This window comes from Hemiscyllium ocellatum, chromosome 31 (assembly GCF_020745735.1).
Source record: "Hemiscyllium ocellatum isolate sHemOce1 chromosome 31, sHemOce1.pat.X.cur, whole genome shotgun sequence".
NCBI lineage: Eukaryota > Metazoa > Chordata > Chondrichthyes > Orectolobiformes > Hemiscylliidae > Hemiscyllium > Hemiscyllium ocellatum.
Genome location: NC_083431.1, coordinates 15679860 through 15697439, shown reverse-complemented (window position 1 = coordinate 15697439; position 17580 = coordinate 15679860). Strand labels below are relative to the sequence as shown.

General features: G+C 42.4%; 1 protein-coding gene across 5 annotated transcripts in view; it reads right to left on the bottom strand.

Annotated features, from left to right (window-relative positions):
* rap1gap2a (RAP1 GTPase activating protein 2a) overlaps window positions 1-17580 on the bottom strand; it is a 354141-nt gene that overhangs the window by 145222 nt on the left and 191339 nt on the right. The gene's annotated exons all lie outside the window — the stretch shown is intronic.

Genomic DNA, 17580 nt, shown 5'->3' with positions numbered 1-17580 from the left:
TCCTCATTAACTTCTGAACTTGAACACCATCTCAGCTGATGAGATGGTGAATTCAGTAAAATGCCCACTCATCACTTCCCAGCTGTTATCCCATGAGCAAACTCAGTTTTCTTTGAGTAGATCAGTGCAGAATGGAGATTGGAAGGAAAAAAGGGGTGTAGCTGAAGAGTGATTAAGCAGAACTTCATCGTGCAAAGTGAGTGAAAATCATTACTTACTGTTTCTCATCACTGCTATTTGCTGAGATAAAGGTATTGTTGGTAAATCCTACATTTGTTACCCATCTCGTACTGTTCTTGAACTGGGTGGCTCACTAGGACACTGGAGAATTAGGAGCACCACATTATTGTGGACCTGGAGTTACAAAATGTTCAGACTGCATAAGGATGGCAGATTGTCTTCCCAATAAGACATCACAGAATCACATGATTGCTATGCTGCAAAAGGAGGCCATTCAGCCCAGTGTACCTACACCAGCCCTTCAAACAAATGCCAACCTCCTGTCTGTTCCCCACTAAGTTGCTCTCTATTTCCATCCAATGCCAAACTGAATTAATGCCCTCTTGAATGCCTCAACAGAACCTGTCGCCTCCATATTTCCAGGCAGCACATTCCATTTCTTAACTATCTGCTTTTTGGAGGCATCAGGGAAACAGATAGGTTTTATAATTATTAAGGTCACCATTAGCATTTTAATATTGCTGATTTATTCATTTAAATTAAACCTCAGCAACTAATATAGTGCAATTTGAACCTTCATACCCTGAGCTTCTCTATTATTAATCAGTCTCGTTACCACTATGCCATCTCCTCCTGAATCAACACAGCCAGAAACTCGATTTGGAGCTTATAAATTATATTGGCCTCAATCTTTTATCTTGAGTCTGACCAAAAGACTCAACTTAGGGCCTGATCACATGATCACATTTTATTCCTAAACCACTCACACCGAAACTGGATTAATGGGTTCATTATTCATTCGTTATTATGGACCGTAAGTGGTTGCAAATTAGTTAATACGTTCGTTGATATTAATCAAAGTTACTACATTTCAGAAGTAATTTCTTGGCTGTGAAAGACTTTGGAATGTTCTGTATGTATGAAACAAAAATATTGTTGTCCCTCAGTCGGCATCATTAAAACATCTTGTCTGATCATTATCACATTTGTCTTTGTGGAAGCTTGTTGTGCATAAATTGCCACATTTTTGGAATTATGGCAGCAACCGCACTTTACAAATATTGGGAGCTCTTGTGGTGTAGTGGTAGTGTTCCTACCTCTGGACCAGGAAGACTACGCTCAAGTCTCACCTGCACATGAGCTGTGTAATAACATATCTAAGCGGATTATCCACTTTATAAGCAGTTCATTTGCTTTTGTATGCCCTGGCATCATGAAAAGCACTATATAAATGCAAATTGTTAAGTTCTTTTTCCTTTTATATAGGGCCAGTTGCAAGATGTTCATTCTGTTTACAAATGGTGGAATTCAAGCTGTGCTCATAAAATGTACAAAGATGTACTTGAATGAAGGGGAGGACAAATTATAAAAGCCACAACATTTGAGATATAACACAAGCCTCACTTTCACTTTAACATCGTCAGATGAACAAAAACCATACAATTCCAGACCATTGCTTCTATTAACCCAAGGTCAGGAGGAGTAATAGCTGGAGCTCATCATTATTTTATTCATTCTCACAAAATCGTTTCTACTTTTACTGAGCAGTTGTGGTCCCCTTGTGAGATCCAGAATCATGTGTACACAAAGTAATGTCACATTTATTTCACGGTATCACAGAATGGTTCAGTACAGTAGGAGGCCACTTGGCCCATCATGCCTGTGCTAACTCTTTGAAAGAGCTTACCAATTAACCCTGTTTTTCTCTTCTTTGTTCAGAACCTTACAATTTATTTCCCTCAAATGCTTTAACTGTCCTGTCAGGAAGCAAAGTTTGGGTTCTAAGACCTTGTTACATGAAAAACACAGTTGCCTCTGGACCTTTTGCCAAATTACTTACAACTGAAATAAAATGGAATGAATCAGCAAAATTCCAAGTCATTTTGCTTTCCTGTGGAAGTGTATGACATCAGATGCCTAAATTCTTTCCTAAGCTAAATTTGTTTTGGAGTGCAGGGTGTATGGTGGTGAAGCCAATGACAAATAGATGTCTTTCCTCTATGTAGCTGCTGTCATCATCAATTTCAATTTGTTAGATTTGGATTTGAGTTTATAAAGTGTCTTAATGCAGATAGGCCTGTCACTTTCAATTACTCAGTGAACATGTCATCATCATATTCTTGTTTTTTTTTAAATGGCATCGTCTCGTGCATCTTTCATAACAGGGCTTTCAGAACAAGGACAGAAAATCACTTCTCTCTTGCAGACTCACATCAGGTTTACGACAAGATGCAATTGATATACTGGCCTCGTATCTGGCTGCTTTGTCCTGTGGTCTCAGAGCTGCCTCATACACCTGCAATAGGTTTTGTCTGCTCTCAGCTGCGTCATGGTCGCTTTTCATACAGCCTCTCTCATGGGACAGAGTGACAAATGCAGGCAACCTTGTTTCATTGATGCCAGAGTCACCGTGATATCTACCATCCTCTTACCTCCTCCACATTTCAGTTTATGGAGGGGAGGAATTACTGGACATGAAACATGTCCTCTTTTCTAAATTAAATGGCAGAAGCGTTTGGATTAAAATAACACTGCTTCACATCTCCACAGCTACACCTCAAAGCTCCAGACTGGTAATTCTTTTGACCTCTAATGGCTGTTATATAGATAAATGCAGCTGCCAGTTTGCACACAGCCAGACTGTAGCCTCGAGATGACAGAGTAATTAATTTGCTTCTGATAGTGTTGGGCCAAGTATGGAATATTGGTCAATAGGTCTTCCTGTTTAAATAATGGATATGTAACATGCAAGCTAACCACCAGAACAGGATTTCCATCTTGTACAAAGAAAATGCCCTCCTTCAACAATGAAAACAATAGTTTAGCCACTGAGTTAAATTGTCAGTCATGTAAATGACTGAGGAAGGGTCACCGGATACAAAATGTTCATTCTGATTTCTCTGCACAGATGTTGCGAGACCTGCTGAGCTTTTCCAGCAACTTCTGTTTTTGTTTGTGGTGTAAATAACTTTGTCTGAAATATTCTGGCTTAATTATTCCTTTGTTTAATCACACACATAGTCACATCAATTCATTCACGCATCAAAGCTTCCAGTTTGGTCCATCTTCCAATTTTAAGTCTGGAGGTAGGTTTGCTCGCTGAGCTGGAAGGTTCATTTTCAGACGTTTCGTCACCATACTAGGTAACATCTTCAATGAGCCTCCGGATGAAAATGTTACCTCGTATATTGACAAAATGTCTGAAAATGAACCTTCCAGCTCAGTGAGCAAACCTACATCCAGAACCTCAACCTGAGCTACAAATCTCCTCAAAACTCCCTATCTTTAAGTGTGTGAGGAAGCAGGAGCAGGAGTAGGTCACAAGTAGCCCTTGAGCATGCTCCATCATTCGGTAGGATCATGGTTGAATCTCTATATTGATCGTCACTGGGAAGGTGAAGGCCTAGTGGTATTATGGATAGATGATTAATTCAGAAACTCAGCTAATGCTCTGGGCACCCAGGTTTAAATCCTGCTGCTGCAAATAGTGGAATTTGAATTCAACTAAAACAAAAATCTAAAATTAAAAATCTGCTGATGACGAAGAAACCTTTGCCAATTGTCGGAAAAACCCATCTGGTTCACTGATGTCCTTCAGGGAAGAAATTCAGCCACCCTCTCACCTGGTCTGACCTATATGTAACTGCAGACCCAAAGCAATGTGGCTGGATGGCAGTTTCCCTCACTAAAGGACATTCATTTTAAAAAAAGTCATCATAATTCCAGCTTTCATTGCACTCAAATTCCACCATGTGCTGTGGCAGGATTTGAACCCCAGAACATTATCCAGATCTCTGGACTAACACACCTACGATAATACCACCAGGCTGGCATCAGCTTTCCAAGATCTAAGCTCTGCAGTCCTGCTACATCCAGTTGCAAATGATTAAATAACTCACTGGATGAGGAGTCTCCACAATTATCTCTATCCTCAATGATGGAAGAACCCAACCCATCAATGCAACAGATAATGCATAAGCAACAATCTTCAGCCAGAAGTGCCAAATGGATGATCCATTTCAGCTTCCTCCATTTGTCCCCATCTCACAGATACCAGTCTTTAGCCAATTCGATTCACTTCACGTGATATCAAAGAAGCAGTTGGAGCCACTGGATACTGCAAAGGCATTCGGCCCTGACATCATTCCTATAATAGTAATGAAGACTTGTGCTCCAGGACGTGCCACGCACCTAGCCAAGATCTTTCAGTACATTTGCAACACTGGCATCTACACACCAATGTGAAAAATTGTCCAGATGTGTCCTGTACACAAAAACTAAGACATATCCAATCCAGCAAACTACTGCCCCATCAGTGTACTCCCAATCATCAGTAAAGTGATGGAAGATGTCGAGGAGAAAGTGAGGTCTGCAGATGCAGGAGATCAGAGCTGAGAATGTGTTGCTGGAAAAGCGCAGCAGGTCAGGCAGCATCCAGGGAACAGGAAATTCGACGTTTCGGGCATAAGCCATTCTTCAATTCCTGAATTCCTGAAGAAGGGCTTATGTCTGAAATGTTCCTTGGATGCTGCCTGACCTGCTGTGCTTTTCCAGCAACACATTTTCAACTCTGATGGAAGATGTCATCAAGAGTGCTTTCAAGCAGCACCTGCTCAGCAATAACCTGCTCCGTGACACCCAGTTTGGATTCTGCCAGGGCCTCTCAGCTCCTGACCTCATTACAGCCTTGGTTCAAACATGGATAAAAAAGCTGAATTCCAGAGGGGAGGTGACACTGCCAGCCTGTGACATCAAGGCTGCATTTGACTAAGTGTAGCATCAAGGAGCCCTAGCAATAATGGAATCAATGTGTTTCAGAGGGCAAACTGTCCAGTGGTTGGAGTCCATGTACCAAGTAGGTACATAGAAAGATGGTGGTGGTTGTTGAAAGACAGTCATTTCAGCTCCAGGACAACTCTGTAAACATGGGCACCACTCCTAATTATGAAGCAGCACACAACACAGTCATTCTGGCAAATCTGGTAGTCCAACCCCAGCGAAAGAGTTTGATGGAACAAGGCAAGGTGCTACATCACCAGAAATTGAGGATTTGCAGTGAAGGAAGACAGGATATAACCTGTGGAGGGAAGAATGAAAGTCTTCACTCTCCTCCATTCCCAGTCCTGTGACGGTGTCAGGGAAGTGAAAACATTCCCATTTCACAGGACTGCTATGAACTATTTATATGGCATATTCAGCAGCTGGTCAATGTGTTTTCTTGGCAAATACTAAAGCCTTTAGTTCAATGTAAAGCAAAGTACAGTAGACAAATTGGATGTAACTTTAGCAGAGTGACAATGAGCTGTAAATTCATGAGACCTATTACTACTGTCATGGTGTGAAAATGGACTTGAGAAGGAAGCTATGGCTCATGGAATAAAAGGGGCAGTTGTAATGAAATGTTTTGAGTTGGAGGAAGGTTTGCTGTGATGTTCTCCAAGGCTCACTACTGGGACTCTTGCTTTTCCTGATTTCACAGTGATCTCGATTTTGATGTGTAGCAAAGCTTGAAAATGATATAAAACATAAATATAAAACACAATCATAAATTGTGAGGACGACCGCACAGAAATCCAAAAAGATATAGAAAAGTTGGTGGGGTGGGCAGATAGGTGACAGGTGAAATTCAACACAAAGGAATGTGAGGAGATGCATTTTGATAGAAAGAACATGGACAGCTAGTAATAAAATATGGGGTAAGGGTTAGACCTTAAGAGGTTGCAGGAGCAGAACAGGATGTATATGTGCACTGATCACTGAAGGTGGCCAGATATATGGAGACAGCACTTAATGAAGCATACAGTATCCTAATCTTTACTAATGGGGGTATAGAGTGCTGTGCTGAATTTACTTAAGATACTTATTAGACCTCAGGTAGATGCTATAAAAAGGGAAATGAGCACACTGGAGTGAGTGCAAAAAAGGTTGACAAAATCGATTCCAGGGATGAGAAACTTCAGGTATGAGGGTGGATTGGGGAGTTTAAGGAGTTTGGGGAGTTTGGAGAATTTGAGGAGTTTGGGGAGTTTGTGGAGTTTGGACAGTTTGGGGGGGGGGGGTTTGGGGTGTTTGGGGGGGTTTGGGGGAGTTTGGGAATTGGGGGGATTTGGTGAGTTTGGGTGGTTTGAGGAGTTTGGGGGGTTTGGGAAGTTTAGGGGGTTTGGGGAGTTTGGGGAGTTTGAGGAGTATGAGGTGTTTGAGGAGATTGGGGGGTTCTGGGGGGGTTTGGGGAGTTTGGAGAGTTTGGGGGGTTGGGGAGTTTTGGGGTGTTTGAGGAGTTTGAGGAGTTTGGGGGTTTGGGGGTTTGGGGAGTATGGGCGTTTGGGGAGTTTGGTGGGGTTGTGGGGTTTGGGGAGTTTGGGGGTTTGGGGGAGTTTGTGGTGCTTGGGGGAGATTGGGGAGTTTGGGGGTTTAGGGGAGTGTGGGGAATTGGGGGGTTGGCAGGTTTGTGGGGTTTGGGGGAGTTAGGGGAGTTTGGGGAATTTGGGGAGTTTGGGTGGTTTGGGGAGTTTGGGGTGTTTGGGGTGTTTGGCGGGTTTGTGGGGTTTGGAGGAGTTTGGGGAATCTGGGTCACTTGGGGGTTTAGGGGAGTTTGGGAGTTTGGGGGTTTGAGGGGGTTTGGGGTAGTTTGGGTATTTTGGGGGGTTTGGGATGTTTGTGGAGTTTGGAGAGTTTGTGGGGTTTGGGGAGTTTGAGGAGTTTGGGGAGTTTGGCAAGTTTAGAGGGTTTGAGGAGTTTGGGGGGTTTGGGGGGTTTGGAGGGTTTGGGGAGATTGGAGAGTTTGGCGGGTTTGTGGGGTTTGGGGAGTTTGGGGGTTTGGAGGAGTTTGGGGAGTTTGTGGAGTTTGGGGAGTTTGGGGCAGTTTGTTGAGTTTAGGGGGTTTGGGTATTTTGGGGGATTTGGGGAGTTTGGAGGGTTTGTTCGGTTTGGGGAGTTTGGAGGGGTTTGGGAGGGTTTGGGGGAGTTTGTGGAGTTGAGGGGGTTTGGGGAGTTTGGAGTGTTTGGTGGATTTATGGGGTTTGGGGAGTTTGGAGGGGTTTGGGAGGGTTTGGAGGGGTTTGGGAGGGTTTGGGGGGGTTGAGGAGTTTGGGGGAGTTTGGGGAGTTTGGAAGGGTTTGGGAGGGTTTGTGGGGGTTGGGTGTTTGTGGAGTTTGGGGAATTTGGGGAGTTTGAAGGGTTTGGGGAGTTTGGGGGTTTTGGGGGGAGTTTAGGTCTGTTTGCCTTGAACAGGAGGTCAAGAAGAAATCTGCTAGAAGTCTTCAAAATGATGAATTAGATTAGATTAGATTACTTACAGTGTGGAAACAGGCCCTTCGGACCAACAAGTCCACACCGACCTTCTGAAGAGCAACCCACCCAGACCCATTCCCCTAAATTATCCCTCCACCTAACACTATGGGCAATTTAGCATGACCAATTCACCTAACCTGCACATTTTTGGACTATGGAAGGAAACCGGAGCACCTGGAGGAAACCCATGCAGACACAGGGAGAAAGTGCAAACTCCACACAGGCTGTTGCCTGAGGCAGGAATTGAACCTAGGTCTCTGGCGCTGTGAGGCAGCAGTGCTAACCACTGGAGTTTGTAGGATAGATTCAGACAAATTGTTCCCATTCGTGAAATGATCGAGCACAAGAAGGCATAGGTTTAAAGTGACCGAGAAAGTTGACGTGAGAAAATGGTTTTTCACATAATGAGTGGTTTGGGTCTGGAAAGCAGTGCCTGGAAATGCGATGCAGTGAAGTCAGTTGTACCATTCAAGAGGGGCACTGGATGATTTTGCAATAGAAACAATGAGCAAGCCTGTGGGCAAAAGTCACAATGCTCATTAGAGACCCAATAACAGATACAATAGGCCAAATGTCCTTGTACTGCATTGCAATAATTCTGACATTCACTTTTAATTGGTGACCTTACATGTCTATTCATTAACTGTGATGGCAACATGTATTTAGCATTTTCCCCAACTTACTGATAAGGAAATGACAGCTGCAAGTTGCAAGTAATGAACAGGTTATCTTATACGCTCAAAGGATAGTTCCTTTGAAATTTACATCTCATGATATTTCAGTGATTATAGATTTAGGCTGTAAGCTGCTTTCTTTGAGTAAGATATCGCAATGCTGTTGGTTGCACTGGTGTAGGAGATCATAATTAATAATTTTTTAATCTCTTAATTTTTCTACTTTGATTCTGACACAAAAGTGAGCCCCTCAAAGAGCAAAGATCAAAAACAGAAACTTGCATTTCTGTAGCATTTTTACTGAATTAACTATCCCAAGTTGCTTCAGAACATTGTTATCAAATAAAATTTGACACTGAGCCACATAAGGAGATATTAGGACCAGTGACAAAATCTTGGTCAAAGACGGAGGTTTAAAGGACATCAGAAGTCGCAGCAGTAGTTGGCCATTCAGCCCCTCAAACCTGCCATGTAATTCAATAAGGTCATCGTTGATCAGCCCCAAAGCCTCAATTCCTTTTTCATGCTGGGGCCTTGTTGCCCGCAACTACCCAGTAATTCAAAAATCTTTCTACGTTCTCTTTAAATACTTTCAATCATCTAACCTCCACAACTCTCTTGGGTAGAGAATTCCAGACGTTCAGAGAGAAGACATTGCTTCGCATCTTGGTTTTAATGAGCATCCCGTTATTCTGCAATCACGCCCCCGTAATTCGAGACTTCACCCATGGGGTAAGCATCTTCTCAACATTAACCGGGCCCAGCCACCCAGAGTCTTCTATGGCTCGTTAAAAACATCCTCCATTCTACGAAAATAAAAGCCTGACCTGTTTGTCATAAATCAACACCTTCACTCCAGGAATCAATCTGGTATGGAGGGGCTGCTTAAAATTAGGAGAGTAAGGCAGAAAGGTTTAGGGAGGAAATTCCTCAGTTTAATTACATCTGCTAATGATGGAGTCATCCAAATCAGAATATGACAGCATCCTGGGACTGAACAATGTAGAGATTTCGGATGATGGAAGGGTGAAAAAGGATTTGCAGAGGCAAGGATATAGGGAGTGCACAGAATTATATACAACTGGAAAAATAAGACTTTAAGACATAACTGGTAAGTAAGACATCAACTTCCTTCAGACACTGTCTGAACTACAACATCTTTGGTAATCTCCTGGCTTTATCTTAAATTTATGATCATTCAGTTTTTCCAACCTAAAATTCGGTACCTCTTCTTAGAGTTTGTGCAGGAGAAAATAAATGTCTCCTAGTATTGGAAGGTCAATTTAGTGCAATACATTAATAAACATGGCCAGGCCAGGAATTCTATGAATACTGAAAAGTTTGGGTTTTTTTTCATTTCCAGCCATTATGTCTATAAATATTTATGAGGAAGCAACATCTGCAAACAATATCATTTCAAAGCCATTATGCTGCAGATTAAATCACTGTAAAAGAAACATAGAATTAAAAGCAACAGTTCAGTGAGGTTTTCAGATGTTTGAATCAATGGTATTGGAAAGAAAAGAAATGGGTCTGATGTATGCTCTCACTAACTCATAGAGTCATAGAGATGTACAGCATGGAAATACAGCCTTCCGTCCAGCTTGTCCATGCCGACCAGATATCATAAACTAATCCAGCCCCATTTGCCTGCATTTGGCCCATATCCCTCTAAACCCTTCCTGTTTCATATACCCATCCAGATGTCTTTTAAATGCTGTAATTGTACCAGCCTCCACCACTTCCTATGGCAGCTCATTCCACACATGCACCACCCTCTGTGTGAAAACGTTACTCCTTAGGTCCCTTTTAAATTTTTCCCTCTCACCCTAAACCTATGCCCTCTAGTTTTGGACTCACCTTTTCCAGGGAAAAGACCTTATCTATTCACTCTATCCATGCCTCTTATGTTTTTATCAACCTCTATTAGGTCACCTATTGGCCTACGACTCTCCAGGGAAAATAGCCCCAGCCTATTCAGCCTCTCCTTCTAGCTCAAACCCTCCAACCCCAGCAACATCCTTCTAACTGTTCTGTTACAACACTGGCTGCAGTGCTGAAGTCTGCGGTGCAACTATACAGATATGCAGTTATACAGGGAATTGGTGAGACCACATTTCCAATATTATGTGCAGTTTTGATCTCCTTGTCCACGGAAGCATGCAAATGCATCAGAGGCAGTTCAGACAAAGCTGACCGATTGACATCTGGAATGAGTGGTTTGTTTTATGAAGTTAGACTAGGCAGATTTAGCTTGTTTTCTGTTGAATGAGGGATAATTTCAGCAAAATTTATGAGCTTGAATAGTTTAGACGAGATGGACTCAGAAAGGATGTTTACATCGAGAACAAGAGGACATTGTTTTAAAATTAAGAACCACCTTTTTTATATAGGGATTTTGTTTCTCTCGGAGAGTTGCATAGCATTGAAAATCTGTCTCAGAAGGTAATTGAGGAATGACTATTGAATATTTTTATTGCAGAGTTCGATAGATTCTTGTTAACTCAGGGATTATAGGTTATTTTGGATCAATGGGAATGTGGGATTTGGAACACAAACAGACAAACTTGATCTGGTTGAACAGCCGAAGAGTTTGAAGGGCTGAATGACCTACTTCTGATTATAGGTTCTAACGTACTGAGAAAGAAAACAGGCATTTATTAACCAGGAATCAGCAAAAGATATTTATTATGTCATTCAGTCTTTCAAACTTGTGTTTTCACCCATTGATATTTTCACTTACCCGTTCCCTTGACCTCTTTCCTTCACTTGTTCTTTGTCTGACAACTATTTTGAGGTATCAAAGAAAAATTCTTCAGGCAGACTTTACTGGGCCTTTTGCCTTTATTAGCACCAGCAGTGCCTCAGTTGGTAGCACTCTTGGGTCAGATGGTTGCTAGTTCAAACCTCACTTCAGCACAAAAATCAAGGGCTGACAGTCAAGTGTAACACTGGGAAAGTGATGCACTGTTGGAGATAGTATCTTTCGATAAGATTCCTGCCTACTCAGTTCTCATGGTACTATTCCAAAGAGAAAACAGAAGAATTCCCCCGAGTCCTGGCCACATCTCAAGCACAGGTTTTCTTTTCATTATTGCATTGCTGTTTTATGGGAACTTACAGCATGAGAATGGTTGCTGTGTTTATATGTAGCAAACACCCACAAATAGCAAGGTAATAATCCCAGAGTGGGATGCTGATTGAGAGTTAAATATTGGGCAGGACACCAGGGAAAATTTTGTCCCCAAACAGTAAAATGGGATCTTTTATGTTCACGGAGAAAGTGAGGACTGCAGATGCTGCAGATTTCTGAAGAAGGGCTCATGCCCGAAACGTCGATCATTCCTGAAGAAGGGCTCATGCCTGAAACGTCAATTCTCCTGCTCCTTGGATGCTGCCTGACCTGCTGCGCCTTTCCAGCAATACATTTTCAGCTCTTTTATGTTCACCCCAGACAGAGCTATGGTTTAAAGTCTTATCTAAAAGAGCACCCCAAACTGTGAAAAACTCACTCAGTCCTGCAGTGGAGTGCTAGCCTGGTCTTCTGTGTTTACATGTTACCAAAATCTGAATGGAACTGGACTAGCCAAATCAGTACAGTGGCTAAACGAGACAGCTCAGAGGCTAGGAATTCTACCAATTAACTCACGTCCTGCCTCCCCAAAGCCTGTCCACCATCTACAAGTCACAAGACAGGAGTGTGGTTGAGTATTGCTCCAACAACACCCAAGTAGCTTGACAACATCCAGGAGGAAGCAGCCTCCGCTTGATTGACACCACATCTACCAGCATCTACTCCTCCATTGAAGTTCAGTAGCAGTGGTGTGTACCAGTAACAAGATGCACTAAGAAATTCACTAAACATTCTTAGACAGCACCTTCCAAATGCACAACCATTTCGAACCACAATGGCAGCAGATACATGGGCGCACCACCACCTTCAAGCTCCACACCAAGTCACTCACCATCCTACTTTGGAAATATATCATCATTCCTTCAGTGTCGTTGGGTCAATATTGTCAGACTCCTGGCCTAACAGTATCAAGGGTCTACTACAGCACATGGACTGCTGCAGTTGAAAAAGACAGTTGTGGCTTGAGCACTTACCCCTGTGATAATGGGTCGTAATGGTCTAGGAGATGTAAAGCAACTTGTAAAACACTACCTTCTTAAGGTCAACTAGGAATGAGTAACAAATGTTGACAACGTCTCATGAATGAATAAAAAAGTCTTACGGTTAGTCTTGAACCTGCAACCTTCTGACTCAGAGGATTGAGAAAATTACTAATGAAGCAAAGGTTGATACTGACACCAATCAATTAAAATCAAAACAAGTTGCTTTACATCTCCTAGACCATTATGACCCACTATCACCATACACAGAGGCCACAATTATTTACAATATCGATTAATGACTTGGTTGAGGAAGGTGAGTGTACGATAGTCAAATTTGTGGATGACACAAAAGTCAAAGGGAAGCGCAAGGAAGGCAAGTGCTGAGCATGAACAAAGAGTCTGCAAGGGATATAGACAAGAAATAAATGGGCAAAAACTTGGCAGATGGAATACAATGTGGGAGAATGAGAGGTGGTGCACTTTAGCAGGAAGAATAGAAGAACTAACATTATTGACGTGGAGACACACTGTAGAAAGTTACAGTACAGAGACATTTGGAAGTCCTCATACGTAGGTCACAAAAAGCTAGCATACAGGCTTTGCAAGTAATAGGGAAGGCAAAGGGATTAGATTAGATTAGACCTACAGTGTGGAAACAGGCCCTTCGGCCCAACAAGTCCACACCGACTCGCCGAAGCGCAACCCACCCATACATTTACCCCTACCTAACACTACGGGCAATTTAGCATGGCCAATTCATCTGACCTGCACATCTTTGGACTGTGGGAGGAAACCGGAGCAAACCCACGCAGACACGGGGAGAACGTGCAAACTCCACACAGTCAGTCACCTGAGTCGGGAATTGAACCTGGGTCTCAGACGCTGTGAGGCAGCAGTGCTAACCACTGTGCCACCGTGCCGCCCAGATTGTTGATCTTTATTTCAAAAGGAATGGAGTATAAAAGTAGGGAAGTCTTGTTCAAGTGATACAAGGCACTAATTAGACCATGCTGGGAATAGAGTGTATAGTTTTGGCCTCTTATCGAAGGAAAGGTATATTTTTCTTCTGTGGGACAGGCTACAGAACATTCACGAAGTTGATCCTTGGCGTGGAGGAAAGGTTGAAGAGACTGGTCCTGTACTCATTGCAATTTAGAAAAATGAGAGGCAATCTTATTGAAACATACACGATTCTTCAGGGACTTGACAGTGTAGATGTGGAATGGGTGTTTCCCTTATAGGAGAGTCTAGAACCAGAAGGAACAATCTCAGACGAAGAGATCACTCACTGAAGCCAGAGATGAGGAGGAATTTCTTCTCGTGGGGGCAGGGAATCTGTGGACTTCTTTACTTCAGATGGCTATAGAGGCTAGGTCATTAACTACGTTCAAGGCTGAGACAGACAGATTTTTAATCAATAAGGGAATCAAGGGTTTGGGGAATAAGGCAGGAAAATGGAGTGGAGGATCATCTGGCTAGCCATGATTACATTGAATGGCAGAGTAAGACTCAAGGCAGGATGATGAGTGACTTGGAGTGGAGCTTGAAGGGGGTGGTGTCCCATGTATCTGCTGCCATTGTGGTTCGAAATGTTGGGCATTTGGAAGGTGCTGTCTAAGAATCTTTAGCGAATTTCTTAGTGTAGACTCAATGGGCTGAATGGCCTACTTCAGCTCTTACATGGTATGGTCTCCCTTCACAATAAGTTGCACTGAAATACTCTCAGAAAAGGTTAAAGAGTGAAACAAAATCAAGTTCCAGCAAAACATTCAATAGATATTGACGTTGGAAATTTTTCTTGTCAAAAAATAATCAAAAAAAGGGAGTTCTTGCAGTGATCCCTCAATGAAAGTAAACCACTTAGAGAATTTCTTTTCACCAACATTTGAATATACAACAACAGTTGGTGGTTCCATTCATTCACAACATCCCCATTGCTTTGGGGAGCTGTTCAGTCATGCAGTCTAGTTGCCACAAACATTTTAATTTTGAAGGCAAGGGAGAGGAGTGAGTGCATGCGAATTGGAAAGGGTGAAATAGAGTGATAATATCAGTTCAGAGTGAGAAAATGCCAGTGATCCACATGAGTGAATATCAAATGTATTACAAAAGCATTTATTGCAAAGAATCAGAAAGGTTCCAGTGAGATGCAAACTAAAGGCCGAATCCTAGCAGGAGCTCTCTCCCTCAAAGACTGGGTAATACTTGAAATGGGTAAAAACAATGACTGCAGATGCTGGAAACCAGATTCTGGATTAGTGGTGCTGGAAGAGCACAGCAGTTCAGGCAGCATCCAAGGAGCAGTGCTGTGCTCTTCCAGCACCACTAATCCAGAACACTTGAAATGGGCCTCTTAATAGCTTAATAACTCCAAAACAGTTAGTCTGTGTGATGGGGCCTCAGCAGATTCTTTTGCGTCCATGTATTTTGTAAAACGTTTCCCTATTGATAAACATTCGTAACAACTGGCATAGTACCTTGATGCTCCTGAATTTGGATTGTGATGGGCTGTGTTTTGGTGTTTAGATGTGGTACTTATCTCTAGACATAGAGGACATGGGAGTTAGATGGGTAAAAGTACTTTCTATTCCAAACAATGCCAAATGGCTCCATGTAGAAATAGACACCTAGAACTTTTTCAGGTTCTTTTCTCTCCAAGGTTTCACTTTTGATATCCATTAATATTGAGAAACTAGAAACCTGGAGGTTCTTACATGGCACCACATAGCTGAATGGACTTTAAACTTACTGGCTGGGATTGAATCTTCTTTCTTTTAAGGATGTTGAGTAGGCATCCTAGTGGTGCTGAGGGAAGGGGCTGAGTTTGTACTCTTCACTGTGTTGAGGGTAGATTGGAAAGTCCAGCCTTACAGGGCAGGGAAAAGGCAATGTAATATTAATGGGTCAGGCACTGCAGGTTATATAGCCACATCAGAATGGCAGCTGTGCTGTCCATTTGTCCAGCTGGAGGTAGGGGGCCTGCACTATTCTGGTGAGATGGGGGTTATAGAAGGTAGAACAGAGAGCATCAATATAAAGAAGAGATGATCACGTTTTATGTCATAAAATATTGAACATGGCTTGCACTGTCACCTGAAGTGGTGTTAGAGTGAGGCCTAGTGACAAATGGAAGTGGAAAAGCAGACAGGGCAGATTTGCAGTTGGAGATGAAGGATCGCTCCTAAAATGTTTAAGGAATGACCAAAGTTCTCATATTTATGGTGCAAAGTGCACCTGAAACTTATTGGTGCTGTGATAAGGTCAGTGCCATATAATCACTGAGCGATAGGGAATGGAGAGAAATGGACCAGTTCTGACGTTCTCAGTTGGAGTCAAAGCTCCACATTCTGATCACTTTGGTGCTTCCGATGAGCTCAGTTCGTTATTCCACTGTTCGACAGGAGACCTAGATTCAAACCAGATGTTCACCTCAATCCTTTAAGGTGGTGAATGAAGGATGTGGGATTCAAGTCGGGGAATTTAGCTTGGCATATAATCAAAAATGGAACACACAACATGCAACATGGAAGAAAATAACAAATCAATTTGCATAGCGTAAACTAAAAGTGTTCAAAAATCAGGTTAAGGAATCACAGGCAGGCATTTGTTGCTTAACTCTAATTCTCTCAGGAGTGTCAACATTTGGCTAAAATATCATGACGGACAACCTTTTGGAAGATATACAGACGAGGCTCCATTTCCTACTGGTCAATATGTTTGCATAAAATATTGTTGTTATGTAGACAAACGTATCAGTCAGCCTGTGCACAGTAACGTTGCACAAACAGTACAGAGATGTTTATGGTAGTGTTCGTTGGATGGTAACTGTTAGTCAGCATCTTTTACGCTCACCTGACTGAATAGATGAGAACTCAGTTTAACCCCATAACCAATAAAGTCAGCAGTTTCAATGATATTGCACTTGCTCATGGAGAGTTCTGTGCAGATTATGTATCCCGTTTTCCCCAGATATAATGCTCAGTCAGTTGTAGCTCAATTAGTAAAACTCTTACCTCTGAAACACAAGGTTCAAATCCCATCCTAACCCTTGAGTATAATCATTAAACCTAACACTTTGGTGCAATACAGCGGGGCTAGTGCATTGTCAGACTTGTTGTCTTCTATATACAACTGTTAAACCAAATCCCTTTCTAGCTTTGCAGATGACTGTGTAAGGACTCCATGGTACTATTTTGATGGAGCGTAGCAGAATTATTCCTGATGCACTGGACAATATTTCTTCCTCAAACAACTTCACCATAAAAAAAATTACCTGCTCACTACCATATTGTTGTTTGTGGGATTTTACTGTGTGTAAATTGGCTGCGGTGTTTCTTCCATCGCACCAGCAGCTATACTTGAAAATCACTTCACTGTAAAGTGCTTTGAGATGTCCGAAGGTCATGGAAAAGTGCTATATAAATGCAAGGCTTCCTTTTGTTGCTGACACAAAGGTGACAAGGCTGGTACTTAATTAGATTTTAATTGTCACAGCAATGAAGGTCAGTTGTCTTATGCAGCTTCCTGCAGCAGCAGTCTCACATTTGTACCAGCAGTAACCATGACTCAGACAGACACAGCTAGATAACCTGAGTTAATGAGGTTGGCTTAGAGCTCTGCTTGGAAGTGCTAGTGAGAAAAAACAACAGTTGTTTCAGGCAATGCCTCAAAGTGGCCCCCGATAGTTCACCACCTCGTAGGCAGGGCATCCAACTCAGATTTTAGGAAGCCTTTTATTCCTCTACTATTGGCCTCTGAATAGTTTTGTTCAAAGTCCTCCGGTATAAAATTCTGGGAATTACTTCAGGAAGCAATTGTTGTCACAGCTTAACAATAAGGGAAGAAAACAAACTCAACTTAAGTCACAAACTGTAGATACTTTTGAATGAATTGAGGGAAGATTTTCACTAGGCTATTTTGGACAGATACAAGCATTCCCCAATTCCATCATCCCTGCCTCTATCACCAGTTGAATCAATCGCTCACTCTCTCTCTGTCTCCCTGTTGACGAAGACAGCATCTCCATAGTGAATGAACAGTATGGGAACTTACGGCTAGTCAGGGTTTGACAGGCTTCAGTGATGTGTACACCTCGTTATTTTGTGCACCTTCTAACAATCATATATATGATAGGTTAGGTGAATTCGCCATGCTAAATTGCCCATTGTGTTAGGTGCATTAGTCAGAGGTCAATATAGGGTTGGGGAATAGGTCTGGGTGGGTTATTCTTCAGAGGGTCTGTGCGGAACCAGAGGACACAGCTTAAAAATACGGGGTAGACCATTTAGGACAGAGATGAGGAGAAACTTCTTCACCCAGA